Source organism: Bos grunniens, chromosome X (genome assembly GCF_055505025.1).
Source record: "Bos grunniens cultivar Pamir isolate PY7600 chromosome X, Bosgru_T2T1.0, whole genome shotgun sequence".
Lineage (NCBI taxonomy): Eukaryota > Metazoa > Chordata > Mammalia > Artiodactyla > Bovidae > Bos > Bos grunniens.
The window spans coordinates 134,689,708-134,705,649 of NC_141194.1; the positions used below are offsets into that span (position 1 = coordinate 134,689,708).

Genomic DNA, 15,942 nt, shown 5'->3' on the forward strand with positions numbered 1-15,942 from the left:
GAAATCCCTTGCATTCCTATACACTAATAATGAGAAAACAGAAAGAGAAATTAAGGAAACAATTCCATTCACCATTGCAACGGAAAGAATAAAATACTTAGGAATATATCTACCTAAAGAAACTAAAGACCTATATATAGAAAACTATAAAACACTGGTGAAAGAAATCAAAGAGGACACTAATAGATGGAGAAATATACCATGTTCATGGATTGGAAGAATCAATATAGTGAAAATGAGTATACTACCCAAAGCAATTTATAGATTCAACTCAATCCCTATCAAGCTACCAACAGTATTCTTCACAGAGCTAGAACAAATAATTTCACGATTTGTATGGATAAACAAAAAACCTCGAATAGCCAAACGATCTTGAGAAAGAAGAATGGAACTGGAGGAATCAACCTACCTGACTTCAGGCTCTACTACAAAGCCACAGTTATCAAGACAGTATGGTACTGGCACAAAGACAGAAATATAGATCAATGGAATAAAATAGAAAGCCCAGAGATAAATCCACGCACATATGGACACCTTATCTTTGACAAAGGAGGCAAGAATATACAATGGATTAAAGACAATCTCTTTAACAAGTGGTGCTGGGAAATCTGGTCAACCACTTGTAAAAGAATGAAACTAGACCACTTTCTAACACCATACACAAAAATAAACTCAAAATGGATTAAAGATCTAAACATAAGACCAGAATTGATGCTTTTGAAGTGTGGTGTTGGAGAAGACTCTTGAGAGTCCCTTGGACTGCAAGGAGATCCAACCAGTCCATTCTGAAGGAGATCAGCCCTGGGATTTCTTTGGAAGGAATGATGCTAAAGCTGAAACTCCAGTACTTTGGCCACCTCATGAGAAGAGTTGACTCGTTGGAAAAGACTCTGATGCTGGGAGGGATTGGGGCAGGAGGAGAAGGGGATGACAGAGGATGAGATGACTGGATGGCATCACTGACTCGGTGGACGTGAGTCTGGGAGGCCTGGTGTGCTGTGATTCATGGGGTTGCAAAGAGTCAGACACAACTGAGTGACTGAACTGAACTGAACTGAAACCATTTAAAATAGGTGGCAATGTGCTGTCTTCTTCATCAATAAGAGAGGCTTTGCATTTCCTAAAATTTTGTTACATTGATGGAAAGAAATTCATTCTTATGTACCAATTGAAACCACGATCACTTTTTACCTTATTTTAAGATTTCCATGTTTTTGTTTTGTTTTGTTTTCAATTTTCCATGGAACTAGAAAACAAATGTGTCTTAGGTTGTTCCAAAAGTGATTGCAGTTTTGGACTGTGAATTTAAAATCATTATAACTAGGCTCAAACGCATCTTTTTTAATCAAAATAGGAACCATTACAATAAACACATTTTTGTCAATGAGAAATAAATTGGTTTATTCCTGTAGCATAAAAGTGTGTGCTTCGACACCTGATGAATACTTGGAAAGCATTTTCTGCATCCTGCTGGTTGTGGAAACGTTTTCTCTGCAAAAGGTTGTCAAAATGCTTGAAGAAGTGGTAGTTAGCTGGTGAGAGGTCAGGTAAATATGGCAGACGAAACAAAACTTCACAGCCCAATTCGTTCAACTTTTGAAGCATTGATTGTGCAACATGCAGTTGAGTGTTGTTACAGAGAAGAATTGGGCCCTTTCTGTTGAATAACGTCGGCTGTAGGTGTTGCGGTTTTCAGTGCATCTCATTGATTTGCTGAGCATACTTTTCAGATGTAATGATTTCACCAGGATTCAGAAAGCTCTGATGGATCAGATGGGCAGCAGACCACCAAACAGTGACCATGACCTTTTTCTTAATGCACATTTGGCTTTGGGAAATGCTTTGGAACTTCTTCTTGGTCCAACCACTGAACTGGTCATCACTGGTTATATAAAATCTACTTTTTGTCACATGTCACAATCCACTTGAGAAATGGTTTGTTGTTTTGCATATAGTAAGAGAAAATGACACTTCAAAATGATGTGTTGTTTTTTTTTTTTTTTTTTAATTTTGGGTCAGCTCATGAGGCATTCACTTATTAAGCTTTTTCACCTTTCCAATTTGCTTCAAATGCTGAATGAACATAGAATGGTCAACGCTGAGTTCTTATGCAACTTCTCATGTGGTTGTAAGAGGATCAGCTTTGGTGATGGCTCTCAATTGTCATTGCCAACTTCTAATGACCGGCCACTGTGCTCTTTATCTTCAAGACTCTCATCTCCTTTGCGAAACTTCTTGAATCACCACTGCACTGTACGTTTATTAGTAGTTCCTGGGCCCATGCATTGTTGATGTTAGAAGTCGTCTCCACTGCTTTATGAACCATTTTGAACTTGAATAAGAAAACTGCTTGTTTTTTAACATCATTTCCATAGTCCAAAATAAATATAAACAGCAAGTGATAAATCATTAGCAAAAAAAAAGCAATAAATGTGCATTAAAATGATGTGTAACATAACCATATTTATTAAGAATGTATTCCAATATTGAATGGCAAATTTCAACATTGCAAAAACCACAATTATGTTTGCACCAACCTAATAGTATCTTTCTTATAAAAAAATTCACTTCAAACACTTTTTAAGTTTCCTATATATAAACTAATTATCTCGATAACCCTTTGAGGTAGATATTACTTTTATCAACTTCACTTTAGAGTTGAGGAAAAGTGAGGAAAGGAGATGTGGAGTAACTTTCTTGAAATCACACACATAGTAAGTGGCGTAATGAAGTTCAAACTATGGCAGTCTGTCTTCAGGGTTCTTTATTTTGACTATTATATTTGCTTACACATCTGGAGAGCATATTCAGTTCATTAATTGAGGTGCAACACTATTTGATGGATACATTTGCATGCTGGGAAGACATTCCATCAAATAGACTTGAGTATGTTAATGCAACAAGTTGGATTTTACACAAATATGTTTATTTATTGTTTATGTGGAAGCTGCCTCTATTTGTCTTAGATAATTCAATGCTAAAGATGATCCATTGTAATTAGAATTAAATTCCTGCCCAAGAAATTTGATCAACTATTTTCTACCTTTACTTTTGTTTTGATTCAGATTATATGATGCCACAGTCAAGTCAAGTACTAGTGGTTAAAAAAACAAACAAACCTATCTATCCGGATCATGATGGTGATATAGGATGTTTCTGGTTTCAGTCCTCTTCACACGAAGACAAACTACTAACTATCCATAGAAAAGACACCACTGTGAAAACCCCAGGGTTGAGGGTGAACCGTTCCTACTACCCTGCCCCAGACCACAGAGACCAAGAAGAAATGCATCAGAAGGTTAAAAGGAATGACTACACTCTGACCCCATCACTTTCTCTCCTAGAAAAGCACAGCAAAATACTGGGAGGGCCCACTTGGGCTTATGTTTCCTCCAGTGGGGAAAAGAGAGCCCAAGGTGGCCAGCTAGCTCCACCATGATCAAGTGGGATTCATCTCTGGAATGCAAGAGTGTTTCAACATATGAAAATCAAAAAACATAATGCATGACATAAATAGAATGAAAGTATACTGTATTGGTGTTTTTCTTTCTGGCTTACTTCACTCTGTATAATAGGTTCCAGTTTCATCCACCTCATTAGAACTGATTCAAATGTATTCTTTTTAATAGCTGAGTAATACTCCATTGTGTATATGTACCACAGCTTTCTTATCCATTCATCTGCTGATGGGCATCTAGGTTGCTTCCATGTCCTGGCTATTATAAACAGTGCTGTGATGAACACTGGGGTACACGTGTCTCTTTCCCTTCTGGTTTCCTTAGTGTGTATGCCCAGCAGTGGGATTGCTGGATCATAAGGCAGTTCTATTTCCAGTTTTTAAAGGAATCTCCACACTGTTCTTCATAGTGGCTGTACTAGTTTGCACTCCCACCAACAGTGTAAGAGAGTTCCCTTTTCTCCACACCCTCTCCAGCATTTATTGCTTGTAGACTTCTGGATCGCAGCCATTCTGACTGGCGTGAAATGGTACCTCATAGTGGTTTTGATTTGCATTTCTCTGATAATGAGTGATGTTGAGCATCTTTTCATGTGTTTGTTAGCCATCTGTATGTCTTCTTTGGAGAAATGTCTATTTAGTTCTTTGGCCCATTTTTTGATTGGGTCGTTTATTTTTCTGGAGTTGAGCTGTAGGAGTTGCTTGTATATTTTTGAGATTAGTTGTTTGTCAGTTGCTTCATTTGCTATTATTTTCTCCCATTCTGAAGGCTGTCTTTTCGCCTTGCTTATAGTTTCCTTTGTTGTGCAGAAGCTTTTAAGTTTAATTAGGTCCCATTTGTTTATTTTTGCTTTTATTTCCAATATTCTGGGAGGTGAGTCATAGAGGATCCTGCTGTGATGTATGTCGGAGAGTGTTTTGCCTATGTTCTCCTCTAGGAGTTTTATAGTTTCTGGTCATATGCTGAGATCTTTAATCCATTTTGAGTTTATTTTTGTGTATGGTGTTATATATGTTATATATGGGATTTAGAAAGATGGTAACAATAACCCTGTGTACAAGACAGCAAAAGAGACACTGATGTATAGATCAGTCTTATGGACTCTGTGGGAGAGGGAGAGGGTGGGGAGATTTGGGAGAATGACATTGAAACATGTATAATATCATGTATGAAACGAGTCGCCAGTCCAGGTTCGATGCACGATACTGGATGCTTGGGGCTAGTGCACTGGGACGACCCAGAGGGAGGGTGTGGGGAGGGAGGAGGGAGGAGGGTTCAGGATGAGGAACACAGGTATACCTGTGGTGGATTCATTTCGATATTTGGCAAAACTAATACAATATTGTAAAGTTTAAAAATAAAATAAAATTTAAAAAAACATAAAAATAATAATAAAAAAATAATAAATAGAATGAAAGAAAAAGTATGATCATTTCAATAGATGCAGAAAAAGTACTTGACAAAATTCAACATCCCTTTAAGATAAAAATCATAACAAATTGTGTATAGAAGAAATGCTTCTCAACATAATGAAGACCATATATGACAAACCCACAGCTAACATTATACTCAATGGTGAGAGGTTCAAATCTTTTAACACCAGGAGCAGACATTATTCCTATTCATAGTTCTGAAATTTCTAGCAATCAGGTATGAACAGAAGGGAAAATTAAATTGTCTCTATTTGCAGATGATATGAATATAATATAAAAGAGCGTAAGTGAAGTGAAAGTCACTCAATTGTGTCCAACTCTTTGTGACCCCATGGACTATACAGTCCAGTCTATGGAATTCTCCAGGCCAGAATACTGGAGTGGGTAACCATTCCCTTCTCCAGGGGATCTTCCCAACCCAGGGATCAAACCCAGTCTCCCGCATTGCAGGTGGATTCTTTACCAGCTGAGCCACAAGGGAAGCCCAAGAATACTGGAGTAGGTAGCCTATCCCTTCTCCAGCGGATTTTCCTGACCCAGGAATCAAACTGGGCTCTCCTGCATTGCACTGCAGGTGGATGCTTACCAACTAGTCAAAGCTATGGTTTTTCCAGTAGCCATCTATGGATGTGAGAGTTGGACTATAAAGAAGGCTGAGGGGGTGAAGAATTGATGTTTTTGAACTGTGGTATTGGAGAAGACTCTTGAGAGTCCCTTGGATTGCAAGGGGATCAAACTAGACAATCCTAAAGGAATTCAATCTTGAATATTCATTGGAAGGACTGATGCTGAAGCTCCAATACTTTGGGCACCTGATGTGAAGTGCCAACTCATTAGAAAAGGCTCTGATGCTGGGAAAGATTGAAGGCAGGAGGAGAAGGGGACGACAAAGGACGAGATGGCTGGATGGCAACACCGACTCAATGGACATGAGTTTGAGCAAGCTCCAGGAGATTGTGAAGGACAGGGAAGCCTGGCATGCTGAAGTCCATGGGGTTGCAAAGAGTCAGACATGACTGAGTGACTGAACAATAACAACCACCATAAGATAGACTCTAGTATAAGTTTTGTGGAAATAACTTAGTTTTAGGAACCCGAGCAAGGGCTTCCCTTCAGATATGACACTTAGGCCAAATCCAAAAGGATGAGTAGAGTTAACCAAACCTAGAAGGAAAGGCACATCTGAAATGTGTTCTAGCAGAGGGAATTGCATATTAAACTGTTGTTTATTATCTCTGCTGAATGAGAATCATAGTTGTTTGCTTTTTGTTTGTTTTTAGCCCACAGGTAAAACCAACAGTAAAAAGATACAAATGGTTGTGTTTCACTTTGAATCACTGAAAACAGCCATGTCAACCTGAGAGAGATTACCAATTTCAGTTTATCAAATAAGGTGGTTTAATTTTCCAAAGCTTGGTATTTAGCTAATTGTATGGAGTCCACAGGTATATCATATTGCAAAAGTCTCCTAATCTGTGCTTGATTTCACAGTGGATACTAACAGAAATGTAATGCTTATTTTATTGGAATTCTTCAGTTGCTACGATATAAAATTGATGTTTATTTCTAAAATAGATTTGGGCTTTTTATTGTGGATTTTTTAAAAATTTTTTGGATTTTTTAAAAATTTTTTGGATTTTTAAAAAATTTGTGTGTGTGTGTGTGTGTGCACGCGTGCTCAGCTGCTCAATTGTGTCTGACACTTAGCAACCCCAAGGACTGTAGCCCACCAGGTTCCTCTCTCAATGGGATTTCCCAGGCAAGAACACTGGGGTGGGTTGCGATTTCCTCTTCCAAGGGATGTTCCCAACCCAAGGACCAAACCAGCATCTTCCTGTGTCTCTTGCATTGGTCGGCAGACTCTTTACCACTGCACTACCTGGGAAGACGTATTTTGTGTGTGTATATATATATAAAAGAGCTAGCATAAAATATTGCTAGTATGTTAAGTGAACTCTAAGATTATGCTGATTTTTACTAATAACTTTATTTTTATTTTTTTATTATTTTTTTTCCTTTTACTAATAACTTTTTAAAGAAGTATCATTATATCCATTTTCACAGATGACAAAGTTAAGATTCAGAAAGATTAATCAATTTGTTCAAGGTCACATAGCAGGTAAGAATTAGAACCAAGATTTAAAGCCAGGACTGAACTGAGTCAAAACTATATTAAATTGTGTATTCCACACATATTTTACATATATATATACACATATAACACAAACATATATATGTAAAAATATATATGATAGAAATACTCAATGTATCGCTATATTTGTATAGACATGTATATCAATAGACTGTAGATCAATAGATTAATAGGAGACAGAAATAATGCAAAAATCATTATGTCTCTTGCTCTGGATAGCATAGGCTATTGAAGGAGGAGCAAGAGGACACTCATTTTTGGCAATATGTCATATCATTAAATAACATTAAAATTGCATGTAAAGATAAGCTTCCCCAATCTTGAAGTCTTATACTAGTAAAGTTGGTAGAGTTGGATGTTGAACTCAAAGTTTTTGATTGGTAAACTAAGGTTGTTTCTCTGTACTTCATGGCTTCCAAGGGCTTCTTCATTCTTTATTTCATATCCATCCATCAGCAAATCAGCCTGAATTTTGAGAAGAATACATTCAAGAGAAATGTCTGGCACAGTATTTTATATATTAATGATTTACTTAAGCAAGTAAATTCTGATTCAACTGAAAAATTTAAAACAGTTTGTAGAAGGAGAAGGAAATCCTGTTATTTGCAACAACATAGACAGAGTTTGAACCAGCCTTGGGGTTCAGATGGTAAAGAATCTGCCTGCAATGTAGGAGACCAGGGTTTGATCCCTGGATTGGGAAGATCCTCTGGAGAAGGGAATGGTGACCCATTCCAGTATTTTTGCCTGAAAAATCCCATAGACAGAGGACCCTGGTGGGTTACAGTCCATGGGGTCACATAGAGTCAGACACAATTCAGTGACTAACAATTTCACTTTCAGTATGTGAAATACTTTTATAAATATAAAGATGACATGGATTTAATAACTGATAAAAATAATAATGAAATTAAATAACAATAAATAATTGAGGATTTTTAAAACTGTATTCAAAGTTAATCTAAATCAAAAATTTAAATTGGAATTTAGTAATGATTTTGTTTGAATATACATTTCATTTAAAGGTTAAATAAAAACTGGTATATAATCAAGATCATATGACATCCCAAATCAAAAGTTGAGAAAACCTACTTGAGATCTGGTTTGGAACATTTAATATTAATGGAAAACTGACACTAGAAAATTTAATCTAAAGGTCAGTTATATCTCACAGTCAAATCGGAAAATAATCCAAATTTAGACCCACTATTCTCATATGAATTATAAATGGTATTATTTATCCAGTACTTTTTGAACCAATATGTCTTAAATTTCATGGATAATGACTTTTTATACTAGTTTTTCTATACAAAGGTCTTCCTCAGTTTCACAAAATGGGTTTATCATCTCAGTTTCTCTTAGCATTGTAGTAGTGATTCTTACTACTGTTATAGAAGTTTCATTTTAATCTTTTATCCTATTGAAAAATTACTTTTAAAATCTAGATTGAATTGTTGTTATAACTGGTACATCCTCACAGGTAGAGAGAAAGTGCTAAGTTAACAGTAACTCATAACTCAACTCATAACTATTAAGCTACATAGCAACTAAGTTAACAGTAGCTCAGCTCATAACTCATAACACAACTTATGTGTGCTCAGTTGTGTCTGACTCTTTGAGAAACCATGTACTGTAGCTCACCAGATTCCACTGTCCATGGGATTTCCCAGGCAAGAATACCTGTGTGGATTTCCATTTCCTCCTCCAGGGGATCTTCCTGACACAGGGATCGAACCCAGGTCTCCTGCATCTCCTGCACTGGCAGGTAGACTCTTTACCACTGCACCACCTGGGAAGCCCCAAGCTGACAGTAGATAAATACTAATCAGCCTTCCTTCATTTTTTGGAAAGAAAAGATTTTGTACACATGGGTCTGAAACAAATGAGAGAACTAAAAAGCCACAGAATTGAAAAGCTACAGAAATTTTAAGGGTTTCCTTGCTTTTCTAATATCACTTGACTCAATCTGTATTATTTATACAATGAAAATAAGCAATTATAATATAATCCTGTCACATATCAAACACTGGTACATGCCTAAGGCAAGAATACAGAGAACTGTACAAAAAAGTTCTTACTGACCCAGATAACCATGGTGGTGTAGTCACTCACCTAGCATCAGATACTCTGGAGTGTGAAGTCAAGTGGGCCTTAGGAAGCATTATTACAAACAAACCTAGTGGAGGTGATGGAATTCCAGCTGAGCTATTTCACATCCTAAAAGATGGTGCTATTAAAATGTTGCACTCATTATGCCAGTAAATTTGGAAAACTCAGCAGTGGCCACAGGACTGGAAAAGGTCAGTTTTCATTCCAATCCCAAAGAAAGGCAATGCCAAAGAATGTTCAAACTACCGCACAGTTGCACTTATTTCACATGCCAGCAAGATTATGCTCAAAATCCTTTGAGCTAGGCTTCAGCAGTACGTGAACTAAGAACTTCCAGATGTACAAGCTGGATTTAGAAAAGGCAGAGGAACCAGAGATCAAATTGCTAACATACGCTGGATCATAGAAAAAGCAAGGAAATTCCAATAAAACCATCTACTGCTTCATTGACAATGCTAAAGCCTTTGACTATGTGGATCACAAAACACTGTGGAAAATTCTTACTTAAAGGGATGGAAATACCAGACCACATTACCTGCCTCCTGAGAAATCTATATGCAGGAGAAGAAGCAACAGTTAGAACAGGACATGGAACAACAGACTAGCTTCAAATTGGGAAAGGAGTACATCAAGGCTGTATATTGTGACCCTGCTTATTTAACTTAAATGTAGAGTACATCATGAGAAATGCTGTACTGGATGAAGCACAAGCTGGAATCAAGGCTGCCAGGAGAAATATCAATGACCTCAGATATGCAGATGACACCACTTTAATGGAAGAAAGTGAAGAGGAACTAAAGAGCCTCTTGATGAAGGTGAAAGTGGAGAGTGAAAAAGCTGGCTTAAAACAACATTCAAAAAACAAAGATCATGGCATCTGGTCCTATCACTTCATGGCAAATAGATGGGAAAATGTGGAAACAGTGTCGGATTGCATTTTCATAGGCGCCAAAATCAATGTGGATGGTGACTGCAGTTATGAAATTAAAAGACACTTGCTGCTTGGAAGAATAGCTATGACAAACCTAGACAGTGTATTAGAAAGCAGAGACATCATTTTGCTGACAAAGGTCCTTATAGTCAAAGCTATGGTTTTTCCAGTAGTCATGTATGGATGTGAGAGTTGGACCATAAAAATGTTGAGCACCAAAGAATTGATGCTTTCTAACTGTGGCGCTGGATAAGACTCTTGAGAGTCCCTTGGACAGCAAGGAGATCAAACCATTCAATCTTAAAGGAAACAAACCCTGAATATTCATTGGAAGGACTGATGCTGAAGTTGAAGTTGCTCAGTTGTGTCCGACTCTGTGATCCCATGGACTGTAGCCTACCAGGCTCCTCCATCCATGGAATTTTCCAGGCAAGAATACTGGAATGGGTAGCCTTTCCCTTCTCCAGGGGATCTTCCCGACCCAGGGATCGAACCTAGGTCTCCCACATTGCAGGCAGACTCTTTACCCTATGAGCTACCAGGAAACTGAAGGTGAAGTTCCAATACTTTGGTCACCTGATGCGAAGATCTGACTCATTGGGAAAGACCCTGATTCTGGGAAAGATTGAAGGGAGGAGGAGAAGGGGACAACAGAGGATGAGGGCTGGATGGCATCACTGACTCAATGGACATGAGTTTGAGCAAACTCAGGGAGATCATGACGGAAAGGGAAGCCTGGTGTGCTGCAGTCCATGGGGTTGCAAAGAGTCAGACAAAACTCAGCAACTGAACAATAACACCTCTTAACCCAAATTTCTTGGCTTAAAACCCATCCGTCTCACAGGTCAAAGAGGGATGTGAAGAGTGTTTTTACCCTTCTGTACTTAAAATATATTTTGAATTGTAGTCCTTTTTTCCCATCATCAGTTACTTATCTCACTATTTACTTGAACAGAAAATTTATTCTAGGGTGTTGAAGACAGAATTTTTACACGGGTTAACCCCTATGGGGTAAAAATGAGGTAAGAGCCTCATTGCTTTAATGTTAACAGAACTCTAGTGATGACAGGAGTGAACCTTTTTGACAGAAGATGATGTTTAAACAGTTCTTACCAATCTAGATTTTCAGCATGCATCAAATTCTCCATGTTTCCCACACTTTCCTTTTATTCTGCCTTTCCTGTTTTTGCTAATTATGAGTCCTTCCTACCAAGTACACTGGGTTGTTTTTGATTCTTTCTTATTATTACTCAATGCTTGAACATTATTAAGACCTGCTTCTTTAACCTTTATGATGCCTTTTTCCCCTCTGATCTAGTTTTCATCTCTACAGCCACCCCTCTTTATTGAGAATAAAATTTCTCTTCTGTAAACCACTACTTAAGTCTTCCTGTTTCTGAGTTCTTCATTTTAAATATCCTTGTACTAATCAGTTCAAGCTTCATCAAGTAGAGCAGAGACCAGGGCATTCTCCTGCTCGCTAATCTTCTCTGTTCTTTCCTAGTCATGAATCCTTTGTTGTCCCTCTTCTGAACTCCCATGAAGTGTTTTAATCTCTTATACCACACACAACACTGCATTATTGTGCTTTGCGTACATATTTCATCTTTCTGCTGCAGTGGTAGGAAAATTGTCTTTTACACAGTAAGAATTTGTTAAGTATTGTTGACTAGATGAATCTATGGATAAATGTATACTCATTATACAGATATTATTGTTTTTCTTTTATTTAGATAACTTCTGTGAAACTTGTCTTGTGAACCTATATTACTAATTATGAAATCTAGACAGTCTGGTAAACATATAATAATCTAAAATTAAATCCTACATGTAAGCTAAGCAGATATGAAAAGTTATTAGGATCCCTGTAAAAGGACTTTATCCAGTTCTCACTTCACCTCCTCCAAAAAGCTCAAACTTCTGTGGAAGTCAGTTCTGAAGATTTATTTAGGTATATGAGGGGTTTCTTACAAACTCAGAACCAAAAGTAACAGACCTCATGCTTTTTGTTTTGTTTTCCTTAATATTGACAACATTGACCATTTACATTTGCTGTGCACTTAATTTGATTGTGGGAAACAAATCTTGACTTTTTGGCTAGTAGATAATTAAATTTCTTATTTTTTAAAGTTTCAAGTACAACAATAATTAGATTTGTGATTATAATACCAATGTTAATACTTTAAAGCCACAGAAAATAAGCATATTCTTTTTGAGTAAAATGTCCTATAGTTTTCTGAGTTAGTTCATTTTCCAAAGAGACTAGCTCATTACAATAGAGAGCCACGTATTAAGAGAATTCCTTATGAATAAATATTGTCCTCAATTTCAAAGGTCCTTAACTGGAGGATGAGCTTCAAAACACTAATGAATCATGTGAAACTGTATATAGGCATATGTATATCTGTGTTACCTCACCCCAGTGTAGGATAAAAAGTCATAATTTCTATCACATTTTCAAAGGGTTTTATGACCTACACATTGTTAGGAATTATCCAAAAACAAGACATTTTGGAATTTTGTTTATAAGGACCAATGCAGGAAATATAGACTAGAAATATACATCTCTACCAGAGTGTAGTGAGTTAAAAATGCATATTAAGCACAGAACTTAATAATTATCTCAGCCAACCATCTGGTCAATATGGAAGTCCTGTGATTGAGTCTGCTCTCACTATTGTGTCACTCATTAATTTATTCCATGTCTATTCTTGGCATGCATATCCTTCATTAGGCATTGGGTATTCATAGAGGAAGAAGAAAAAAGGTAAGTGGTGCTTTGTCTTCACTGATTCCATAAAGTGCCTCCACACATAAGATCATCTTTTCCTACTTTCCGAACCTAAGTTGATTAATTAATTCAGTGTTTACATACCACAAAGCCTGTTTTGTGGGAAGAAAATTAAACAAATTTTAAGAGACCTAATAGTACAGTGAACTGAAGAAACATTTTGTTTCATCATACTCTCCCGTACTTCTTAGAAGAACCTATAAATTAGCCTATGTAAGTATGCTCTTATGAGAGCCCATAGGGATATTACTAATGAGTAACTCCTCAATAGTCTATGTCTAAGATATTTTAGTGGGTGCCAAAAAAAAAAAAAAGAAAAAAGAAAAAAGAAACTTAACTGGCTCTCATTATATAGTGCTTCTTTTTTTTTAATTTTATTTTATTTTTAAACTTTACATAATTGTATTAGTTTTGCCAAATATCAAAATGAATCCGCCACAGGTATACCCGCGTTCCCCATCCTGAACCCTCCTCCCTCCTCCCTCCCCATACCATCCCTCTGGGTCGTCCCTGTGCTCTAGCCCCAAGCATCCAGTATCGTGCAGCATCTCGTTTCATACATGATATTTTACATGTTTCAATGCCATTCTCCCAAATCTTTCCACCCTCTCCCTCTCACACAGAGTCCATAAGACTGTTCTATACATCAGTGTCTCTTTTGCTGTCTCATACACAGGGTTATTGTTACCATCTTTCTAAATTCTCTATATATGCGTTAGCATACTGTATTGGTGTTTTTCCTTCTGGCTTACTTCACTCTATATAATAGGCTTCTATAGCCAAAATAATCTGGGAAGTAATCACCAAATTGAAATAATAAAAAGCAAAGTCACCCTTACGAATTTTCTCGCTGGATTTAAAAGTAATGTTACAGACTTATACAAGCATATTGATGTCAAAACTAAGGTAAAGAGAAGCAATACTAGTGAAGTCTTCCTCCATGCTTTGTTTACCCTAAAGGGATCTATTATTTCCTATTAAGGTTGGACATTTAATCATTAAAAATGCAATTCTTACTAGTGCTTCTATGCTATGCTCATTCTTTATTTCATAATAAAAATTATTTTTCTTTTCCCAAACCTTTTTTCCTATCAAGAACAATTCAAGACATCTTCTTCAGGCCACAATAATTCTTTTCTCCTTAAGATCCTCTATGTTTTTGTTCTTTAGTCACTAAGTTGTGTCTAACTCTTTGCAACCCCATGGACTATATAGCCCATCAGGCTCCTCTGTCCACGGGACTTCCCAGGCAAGAATACTGAAGTAGGTTGTCATTTCCTTCTCCAGGGGATCCTCTCGAACCAGGGATCAAACCTGCATCTCCTGCATTGGCAGGCAGATTCTTTGCTACTAAGTCATGAGGGAAACAGATTCCCTGTACCACTTATAAATATGCCACATTATGCAATAAATAATATCAATTTTTCTCAAGTAATTTTAAATATTCTTTTATTCAGACACTCTGCAAATATTTAGTAATCTGCACCTATATGTAATAAACTACTTTTAAAATTTGAGGTATAGCAATATGCCAAATAGTATACTCATTCTCTCTGTACATACCTTCGAAAGAAATCAAGGAGACAATAAAAGTATGGTTAAGAATATCCTCTCTGAGAGGTAATATTTGAGAAGAGACCTATAGGATGTAGGGAAATAAACTTTATGGTTATCTAAGCAAAGACACTGCAGTGCTGACTTAAAGAAAACACAACATAAGAGTTGTGAGTTTAAGTTTTATTAAGGGTCTTACTATGGGCTATAGCCTGGGATACAGCCACTCAGTTAGCTGTGAGACTTTGAAATTGCTCTGAAGAGGTCGGGGAGAAGCCAGGTTGTCTATGACTTTTGGCCAGGAAATACATGCAGTCAAACATAGAACTTGCTAAGGAATTACTCTAGTCACAAAGAACAGATAATCTCAAGTTAATGATTTTAGTGCTTTTCTATGTGTGGGAAGTTTCAAGAATCTGGGGTCATTAAAATTCTTCTTGAAATATACATTGAACTATCCTTAGGGCCCACTTGCCCAAATCACAGAGTGCCTTATCATGCTTTTCATCCTGAATTCCTCTCAGGATACATTGTTGGTCAGCAAATGCAGTGGGTTATGACTTAACCCCTGTAGAACTAGGTGGTGATCAACACACTTTGTCTTAGTGATCCTAATTTTCCTGTCTCCACAGCATCATGTAACCATCTTCAACCTATCATTTCTACTTGCCATTTACCCACAATTCAGTCAAGTTCAATTCTTATTTAATCTCACTCCCTTCTCCACCTCAAGTCCAGGCCTACTGTCTCCCAAATACTTCCATATGGAAGGTACCAAAATTAAAACTGTAGGTTAATCATTCACCATTCTAATGAATTTCTCATAAAATATTAAGGGCCAATTCTTTGTCCACCTTATACAAAGAGCCAACTCACTGGAAAAGACTCTGATGTTGGGAAAGATTGAAGGCAGAAGGAGAAGGAGATGACAGAGGATGAGATGGTTGGATGGCATCACTGACTCAATGAACGTGAGTTTGAGCAAGCTCTGGGAGATGAAGGACAGGGAAGCCTGGTATGCTGCAGTCTATGGAGTTACGAAGAGTTGGGCATGACTGAGGAACAAACAACAACAACAATTAAGGGCTAAACCCAATGGATACTTTTCAGTCCTTGTTTTGTTGCTGTTTATTTGCTCAGTTATGTCAGACTCTTTTGTGACCCCAAGGACTGTAGCCTTCCAGGATATCTGTCCATGGGATTTCCTAGGCAAGAATACTGGAGTGAGTTGTCATTTCCTTCTCCAGGGGATCTTCCCAACCCAGGGGTTGAAGCCGTGACTCCTGCATTGCAGGTGGATTCTTTACCACTGAGCCACAAATTACTCTATTTCTCTACTATATTTAGAACTAGTGACTCCTTTATCTTCTTGAAACATTAGGTCATTTGAAAGTGTAGCAATGATGAGATGTAAATGTTCCTACTGCCACTAGCTCTTTCATTCAGAACAGAAGTATATGGGATCAGGAAAAAGAGCCTGAATTGTTCTCACAGCATAATGTTGCCAGAAATCT

The 15,942-nt window shown here is 37.2% G+C and overlaps 1 long non-coding RNA gene across 1 annotated transcript in view; it reads right to left on the reverse strand.

Annotated features, from left to right (window-relative positions):
* Positions 1–6,942: 6,942 nt before the first annotated feature.
* Positions 6,943–15,942, reverse strand: part of LOC147341457 (uncharacterized) — a 77,628-nt gene continuing 68,628 nt past the window's right edge. The window contains exon 3 of the long non-coding RNA XR_015159077.1: positions 6,943–7,508. This is a non-coding gene — a long non-coding RNA (uncharacterized LOC147341457). The remainder of the gene's footprint in view (positions 7,509–15,942) is intronic.